This window comes from Ammodytes marinus, assembly GCF_949987685.1.
Source record: "Ammodytes marinus genome assembly, contig: scaffold_50, whole genome shotgun sequence".
In the NCBI taxonomy this organism is placed as follows: Eukaryota; Metazoa; Chordata; class Actinopteri; order Uranoscopiformes; family Ammodytidae; genus Ammodytes; species Ammodytes marinus.
In genome coordinates this window covers 291,377-300,416 of record NW_027648586.1, presented here as the reverse complement: position 1 = coordinate 300,416, position 9,040 = coordinate 291,377, and the positions used below count along the sequence as shown (strand labels likewise).

General features: G+C 36.8%; 1 protein-coding gene across 1 annotated transcript in view; it reads left to right on the top strand.

Annotated features, from left to right (window-relative positions):
• LOC307270330 (spectrin beta chain, non-erythrocytic 1-like) overlaps positions 1–3,037 on the top strand; it is a 17,111-nt gene extending 14,074 nt beyond the window's left edge. Inside the window, exon 14 of the mRNA XM_080054218.1 lies at positions 1–3,037. This exon is cut by the window's left edge and continues 1,458 nt beyond it. The gene's annotated coding sequence lies outside the window, so the exon portion shown is untranslated.
• The last annotated feature ends 6,003 nt before the right edge of the window (positions 3,038–9,040 follow it).

Below are 9,040 nucleotides of genomic sequence, written 5' to 3'. Positions count from 1 at the left end.
GAACATTTTGGTTTTATAATATAAACTACTGACAACATTTCTACCGAATTCCCCACCCAAAAAATATTGTCATTAAAGAGCATTTCCATGAAGTAATGTAGAGATGAAGATTGAAGAAAAATCCAGACATGTAGTCATCAATCTAGCCTCCAGTCAGACCGGACCCTCCCCACTGTCTGTCTGTTAGTGGAAGGCAGCCCCTGATTGGTTCATGTAGTCATCAATCTAGCCTCCAGTCAGACCGGACCCTCCCCACTGTCTGTCTGTGAGTGGAAGGCAGCCCCTGATTGGTTCATGTGGTCAATAGGACACCACAACTCAAATTTTAAGAGCGTTTTACTTTGAAAATCACTTTATAATAATAATAATAACAAACAAACATGGCTGCCGTTGTGAACAGACAATGAACGGCGGTTGGCGGCTAAACGTTTTTAAAGGTTTCACCAAAGTGTGACGTCATGTTTTTATTGTGTGTGTTAATTCCTCTTTGTGCCGTTTTACTTTCCTCAATTATTTTATTTTGTCTTTTTATATATTTGGTTTTGTTTTATTTTCTTTATGGGAACGAGAGCAGCTGATTGGTTCAGAGGTTGTGATGTCACAGCGACTGAAAGTTAATAAAATGAAATATGAAAAAATTCAAAATAAAATATGAAAAAATTCTAAATAAAATACAAAAAAATATTTAAAAAAATAAACGATAAAAATCTCAACCTCTGAACCAGTAAACTGCCTTTACGTTCTCAAAATGGCGACCTCATTTAATTCACCTTTATGTTTATTTTTCTACCATTTTGCGTTTGTGAATCCGGACTGAGTTATTTCCTCTGTGAGGGTGTGGCTGTGTTCGGAAAGCCCTACCAACGTTCTACTCATACTAAAAGCCCTACTAAAGGCCTACTCATACTAACGTCCTACTCATACTAAAAGCCCTACTAAAGGCCTACTCATACTAACGTCCTACTCATACTAAAAGCCCTACTAAAGGCCTACTCATACTAACGTCCTACTCATACTAACGTCCTACTCATACTAATTTTGACGTCAATTTGAGTATGTTGTGGTGGTTGTGTATGCGAGAAATGCCCGGATGAGAACTTACTTCCGGTTAAGCTTTTCATAATGGATCGATAGGATACTTTTCCTACTCAACCGCCCCACAATGCATTGCGTCTTTATTAAGTATATACTCTACATGTTGAGTATGTAGGAGGGAGGACGTTAGTAGGGCTTTCCAAACACAGCCAGTGTCTTAATGGACAACCTGCTTCCTTACTCTGCCCCTGGATAAATGGACCAATAACCCATGGACCATTTTTGTTTTGTTTAATCGTTATTTTTGGCCTTTTTTTTTTCATTATTTTGTCCTGAAAACAGCGGTTCACGGTGAAGGAGGCTTGTGATGTAGAGATGTCCACCTGCATGCTTTAGCCTGAAGAACACTACAAATAAAAATATTAATTTCTTTTAAATATTTTTTTTTTTCTGATTTTGTTTTCTGAAAATGCAAAATGTTCCATGTAGCAGTCGGTAAAATAACGCAATAACTTTTCAGTTTTTAAATGTCGTAAAAAAAAACGATACATTTTTGTGACTTGCCGATAAATTAAAACCTTAAAGACCTACTTCACCGGTGGGAATATGAAGGTGTATTGAACTCTGAGATCCTATGGAGTATAAATGTGTAAACGTTTTAGAAATGGGTTCATCCTAGCCTGAGAAAAGGCAGAAAGAGTGTTTTATGGTCTCACTGTCTAAGAGGAAATGGGCTCCAACCTCATTCTGACTGAAAGGGTTAGGGATAGATAGATGGATGGACAGACAGACAGACAGACAGACAGACAGACAGACAGTGGGCTCCAACCTCATTTTAGTAGAAATATCGAGAAATAATTTGAGAAAAAAATTAAAATGTCTCTTAAAAATTTGAGAAAAAAAGTCTAAATTTTGACGAATAAACTTGACAGTTCCGGACTGCTGTGAATCTTCCGGGATCAAGAATAACTCATAATTTTATGACACTTCACTCTTACTGCTTCAATTTACAACCAGCCAATCATGTATTCACTTATTACATTAGATGCTATGGACACAGACAGGCAATATTTAAAATGTGTTGCCCATGTGAAAAAAAAAAAAAAATTAAAAAAAATTAGCGAAAAAAATAAAATAAATAAAGTTTTGCATTATGGGCCAAAAAGTTGCTATTTTATCGCTTCTGAGATCTGTTATTACATCATATTATGGACTGCTACATCCCATACTCACCTTAAGGGTTAGAATGAAGGCTGCTTGCTTAATCGTGGCTGCTGCTGCCGCTGCGTTGAGATTTTTTTCGCCGTTTGATACTTTCTGTGTGTGTGTGTGTCGCTCCGTCACTGTGTGTGTATATCTATCTATCTATCAACACGTATGGAAGATACCGCCATCTCTAACTGCACAATCAACCCGCCATCTATAGGAATGCAGAAGAAGACTCTGGTTGCGTTCCGAATCGCAGACTTTCTACTATATAGTATGTAGAAAGAAGATTTAGGATGTCCCGATTCTTGTGGCCAGATTTAGGATGGTTAGAAGTACCCGGATGTCCTACTTCATCCGGCCAAGATTGTTAGTGTTGAAAACTGCATCCTATTTGGGCGATTCTGACCCACAATCCGGTGCGCACGCGAAGTGACGTCACATCAACGAAGCCTCCGTATGAAAACAAACGGGGATGAGACGGATATAAAAGCAAGAGGCAAGATCAAGGCGCCATGTTATGATGAAATAAGAGAGTAAAAGTATGTCCCAATAGTAGGCCTACTGCATCCTAACTAGATTCTTTTTATCGTCGGATGTAGTATGTAGAATAGAGAAAAGAAAGAGTATGCGATTCAGAACGCAACCTATATATACGCTGGGTGAGCTAGACTGAGGCTGCCCATATATATATATATATAAACAGAATTAGACCATCAAAAGCTTCTCTCATGTATGAAATGTTTAGACTTAAATGCTCTCTGTCGGATATGTGCGATGTCATTAAAGCGTTTAAACTTTACTCTGTGTCTCTGTGTGTTGTTGTTGTTATTTGTTATTGAAGGTTATGTAGAAGGTAGAACTATGAAGGTGTATTGAACCCTGAGATCATAGGGAGTGTAAAGGTGCAAAAAATTTAGAAATCGGTTCATCCTAGCCTGAGAAAAGGCAGAAAGAGTGTTTTATGGTCTCACTGTCTAACCCTACATTTGACCATGTGTGACATCACAAATGGGAAAATGTAGGGTTAGGATTAACAGGACAGCTGGGCCAAGGGAAGACTGAGGGAAGAAAAACCTCATTCATTATATTATATTAGTGATTTTATAATGATAGAACGCCGGTTCCGTATGAGTTAAGAATTCCTTTAAAGGCGCACTATGTAACTTTGTGTGTGTCAGAGAAGTGAAACATTTTCTAAGGTTTATTCTCATAACTGAATAAAAAAACTTTCCTCACAGGAAAATGTGATCCCTGGAACACTGTTTGAAGTTAGAAAGCTTCCTGAAAAGTTACTGTTTCACTGTTGTTGTTTACAGCAGCAGGGCCCACAGTTTGGTTTACAAACATATTCTAGTCTTACGTTTGGTTCCAGGTTCCTCAGAATAAATTAAGTTTAAAATGGAATTCTTACTCCTTAGGTGGAACTAGAAATGAGAGTTGGTTCTTATGTTTATTGCTCAATTGACACACACACACACACACACACACACACACACACACACACACACACACAGTGAGTTAACTATGAGCTACACACACTGTGTAAACTCTGAGCTACACACACACACACATTCACACTCACACACACACACACACGCACACACAATCAAACACACACACATTCACACTCACACACACACACACACAATCAAACACACACACATTCACACTCACACTCACACACACACACACACACACACACACACACACACAATCAAACACACACACATTCACACTCACACTCACACACACACACACACACACACACACACACACACACACACACACACACACACACACACAGACCTTCCTCTACCCGTTCTGACAGGCGCAGTGACTGATAAGACTACACTTCCCATGTTGCACCGCGGGGCAGCTGAGCGCACAGTGACGCTCAGAGCGCACCTGACGTGACGCGCTGACAGAGGCGGGAAGCTCGCGCAGGTTAGAGCGGAGGAGAATGGTAACCAAGGCAGCGGACTTCAAAATAAAAAAAACGAGAGGATAGTTCATTTAGAAAACAAATGTATCACAGAAGCATTAAACCTGCAGTGTGTAGAATGTTGGGTTTTATTTCCTAGCAGATTTTGTAGAAAGTAATTATAATATCCATAAGTACATTTAATTTAGTGCATAATAGCTGAACATTTTTTTTTAATTATTATGTTTTCCCTTAGAAAGGGTCTCATATATGTCCATATTTCTGCATATTTTGGACCAAGGCCTAGTGCCGCCATCTTGAAAGTGTCATAGTTGGAATGTTATCAGGTGCATTGTTTAAAATTTAGAATTGTTCTTGTCCTTGAAGGCCACTGTAGCTTCTGTTATTATTCTAAAGGGTTGGGGTTACCCAGGGAGCGTTGCATTCTAGAACTTTGTAGAACTTTCTAGATGATGTCATATTACACACTGCACCTTTAATAGGCCTGGACACTTTTGAACAATTTTAAAATGTTAATACATCGGCCTATACTCTGATATTGTTATTATCCCTCAAAGGTATAAGACTGAAAAAATTATGGATTTTTTGGTTTTAAGGTGAGACATAGCAATGGTAAATTTAGCGATGTTTTGTCTATTTATCTTCCATAACATGTCTTCTTTCATACTAGTATAAATCAAAGGTCCAACATTTACATTCAGGTGTTTATTTGACTAAAACCTGGTCTGTTTGCGTCTGTATATTTCTCCTATACAACCATCTTTAACGGACATTATCTCAGCATTAGTTTTTCATTACTCTGAACCAATTTTTGGAACATATTTTGAAGGAAAAGCAGAAGATTTGCAAAAAGTAAAGTTGGAACCATGACATTATAAAAATAATTTGACAGTCTTACAGACACACAGACACACACACACACACACACACAGACACACACACACACACACACACACACACACGCGCACACACACACACACACACACACACACACACACACACACACACACACACACAGATTTATTGTTACCCTATTCACCTCAGCTTTTAAGGTCATAAAAAACAAGAGAATATACTAAATTTAAATAAAACATACTAATGATTATTATATTATATTTCTACCAAGTCTGTTCTGAGAAATGCCAATAAACTCAACACCCTAAACCTGTTAAACCTGCAGTGTGTAGAATTTTGGGTTTTACTTCCTAGCAGATTTTGTAGAAAGTAATTATAATATCCATAAGTACATTTAATTTAGTGCATAATAGCTGAAAAAAAAAGTTTGAATTATTATTTTGGACCAAGGCCTAGTGCCGCCATCTTGAAAGTGTCATAGTTGGAATGTCATCAGGTGCATTGTTTAAAATTTAGAATTGTTCTTGTCCTTGAAGGCCACTGTAGCTTCTGTTATTATTCTAAAGGGGTGGGGTTTACCCGGGGAGCGTTGCATTCTAGAACTTTGTAGAACTTTCTTGATGATGTCATATTACACACTGCACCTTTAAGTAGAATACGCCATGTTAGTTCTGTCTCTTGTTTATTTTATTTTGTCTTTTGTTTGTGTGTTAACTTTTTCAGTTGTGTGTGTTTGTGTTTTTCAAGAAAATCCCCAAATAAAGTATATTAAAAAAAATTCTGCACACTGCACCTTTAAACGAGTAAGCGCTTTATTTTGAAGGCGCTACCAGGAATAAATCGTGTGTGTTTTCACAGTTTGACGCGGACGGTGATCCCCCGGTATCCCCGTTGAAGTCCCGTTAATGACCCGACTTTCCTTCATCATTTATCCGTATTCCACCCGGTTCTGGACTAGGAGAACCAGGGGCGCTGCTGCTCTCTCTCTCCCCGCAAAAGGCGTCTCAAAATCGGCCTTTAGAAGCACGAAGAGTCGCTGTCCTGGTGGTGCTTTCTGCTGGATGGCGGTTGGGATTTTTTTTTTTTCCTTGACTGGATAATCTTCTGTCAACGCGCGGAGGGATTTCACCAGATTTACCTTGAATTTACAGCGAGTATTTCTCATGTTATGAACCAAACAAGAATAACTGGACAAATATTCGCCATTTATCTTAATAGAAAAGACTCAATTCTGCCTATAATGGTGATTTCTGAGACGGTACATTAAGCGTTTGGACGTTATTTAGCGTTGAGAAAAACGTTTGATATTCAAAATGTGCCTGTAGGTTTCCGTAGCTGCTGCTGCTGCTGCTGCTGCTCTAATGCTTTATATAAAATACTATAAAATTATGATTTAAGATATTTAAATATATTTATTAATCAGGGCATGGATCTTATACCCATATGAAGGTTATTTTAGATGTAATAATATAATTATAAATAAGTGTATAGATCGAATGTTCTTATAAATCTCAATTTGGGTTTAGTTTTGGTATTATTTATTTAAATAACCCGATCTATTTACCTTATAAAACATATTAGATAGATAGAAAAAATACATATAATTTTGTGTTAGAAATAATATTATAAATGAAATATTATTGAATATAGAAAAGTAGAAATAAAATTATATAATTATCCATAGGTCTACCGATCTAATAACCTCATCAAACAGATGTTAGATAAATTAGTTTAATTTTCAAAAATAATTATAATTTATAATAATAATTGTATTTATAAAGCACCTTTCAAACATAGTTACAAAACCTGATAAAAACAATAGAGTCAGGATCAAGAGACAGACAACAGATCAACATTAGTTTTTTTCTCAATACTCTGAAGCAAAAATCTCAACTTCTAAAGCACTTACATCAACTAAACTTTCCATAATCATTCTCAGCACTATTCTGAAGGTTATTACAGAAGGATTTGTTCGTATGTTGTTCACTGTCTGATTTATGAGACATTTTTCTTCTTAGATGTTTAAAAAAATATATATTTTTGCTCTTAAAATTGAGTATATTTAAACCTGATTTCTTATGATCCTTTTTATACATGTCCAGTTAGAGGAACGGTCTGTGTTAACTTCATCAATTTAAAAACAAACTTTTCACGGCATAAGTTTTTAACGTTATGCCCGTTGGAATTATGGGAAGTGTAGTTCGATGCTGCACTGTTAAAACTGTTAAAGGTGCTACAAATATTTTGGACAATCAGCTTTAGGACCTATTTTATATTTGGAAATAAAATGTTATAATTTATATCATAAAATAACTAACTGTCAAGTTATGTCAAGTAAAAGTTATATCAATAAACGGTGAAAAAATACCTAAAAATATCTTTAACAAAAACAACAACAGAAGAACTACAAAGATGGTGGATGATCAACTTTAGGAACTACAGAATTTTTGGATTTTGATTTCCTGGTTTGAAACAAGAATAAAGAAAGAAGTGTAGGCTACATTTTCAGCAGCAGTGAAATTCCCTTAACACACAAAATACCCTTTAAAAAACCCTAAAAAACTACAAAGATGGTGGACAATTATCTTTAGGAACTACAATATTTTTGGATTTGGATTTCCTGGTTTGAACCAAGAAAAAGAAGAAGAAGAAGAAGAAGAAGAAGAAGAAAGAACCGTACAAACAACAAAAGAATACTTTTAAAAGAACCTCAAAAGACTACAAAGATGGTTGACGATCATCTTTAAGAACTACAGTAGATTTTGGACTGAAGAAAAAGACGGTATATTTTCAGCAGCAGCAGCCAGGTATCATATCAATAAAAGGTGAAAATCCCCCCCCCCCCAAAAAAAAAATATATATATACATTTTGAACTACAAAAGAACTACAAAGATGGTGGACGAACATATTTAGGAACTACAGTATTTTAGATTACCTTGTTTGAACCAAGAAGAAAGTAATAACTGTCCATTTTCATTAGCAGCAAAATACCCATAACAAAAATACTTTTAAAATAACCTCAAAAGAACTACAAAGATGGTGGACGATCATATTTAGGAACTACAGAATTTTAGATTTCCTCGTTTGAAGAAAGAAGAAAGAAATAAAAAACTCTTAACGATGTCGGATAAGACTGCGCCGCGCTGCCAGCTCAGACTGGAATGGATTCACGGTTACCGCGGTCACCAGTGCCGAAATAATCTTTACTACACTGCTGGAAAGGAGGTGGTCTACTTTGTGGCAGGAGTGGGCGTGGTTTATAACACACGGGATCACACCCAGAAGTTCTACCTGGGACACAATGATGATATTATTAGGTGAGTAGTGAAACAATACAGACAGACAGACAGACAGACAGACAGACAGACAGACAGACACACAGACACACAGACAGACAGACACAGAGAGACAGACAGACAGACAGACAGACAGACAGACAGACAGTAGCACTGCACGATTCAACCTTAAGGCCTACTTCACCGGTGGGAATATGAAGGTGTATTGAACTCTGAGATCCTATGTAGTATAAATGTGCAAACATTTTAGAAATCGGTTCATCCTAGCCTGAGAAAAGGCAGAAAGAGTGTTTTATGGTCTCACTGTCTAACCCTACATTTTGCTGGCGTGGTAAAAACACTACCGCTTTTGTCCAAAGGGGGCGCTAGAATTAAAGGGGCACTGTGTAAGATGACATCATCAAGAAAGTTCTAGAAAGTTCTAGAATGCAACGCTCCCTGGGTAACCCCACCCCTTTAGAATAATAACAGAAGCTACAGTGGCCTTCAAGGACAAGAACAATTCTCAATTCTGAACAATGCACCTGATGACATTCCAAAAACATGGATTCCTCCATAAGACTTACCCTCTCAATGTACAAATGTAATATTAATATTTGTAATTCTCCGCTCAGGAGGATAATTCAGATTATTGGCAGAGGTGATTTTACACCAATGAGGACATATTTATGAATGAGGATATTGATTTTAGCTAATAAATTA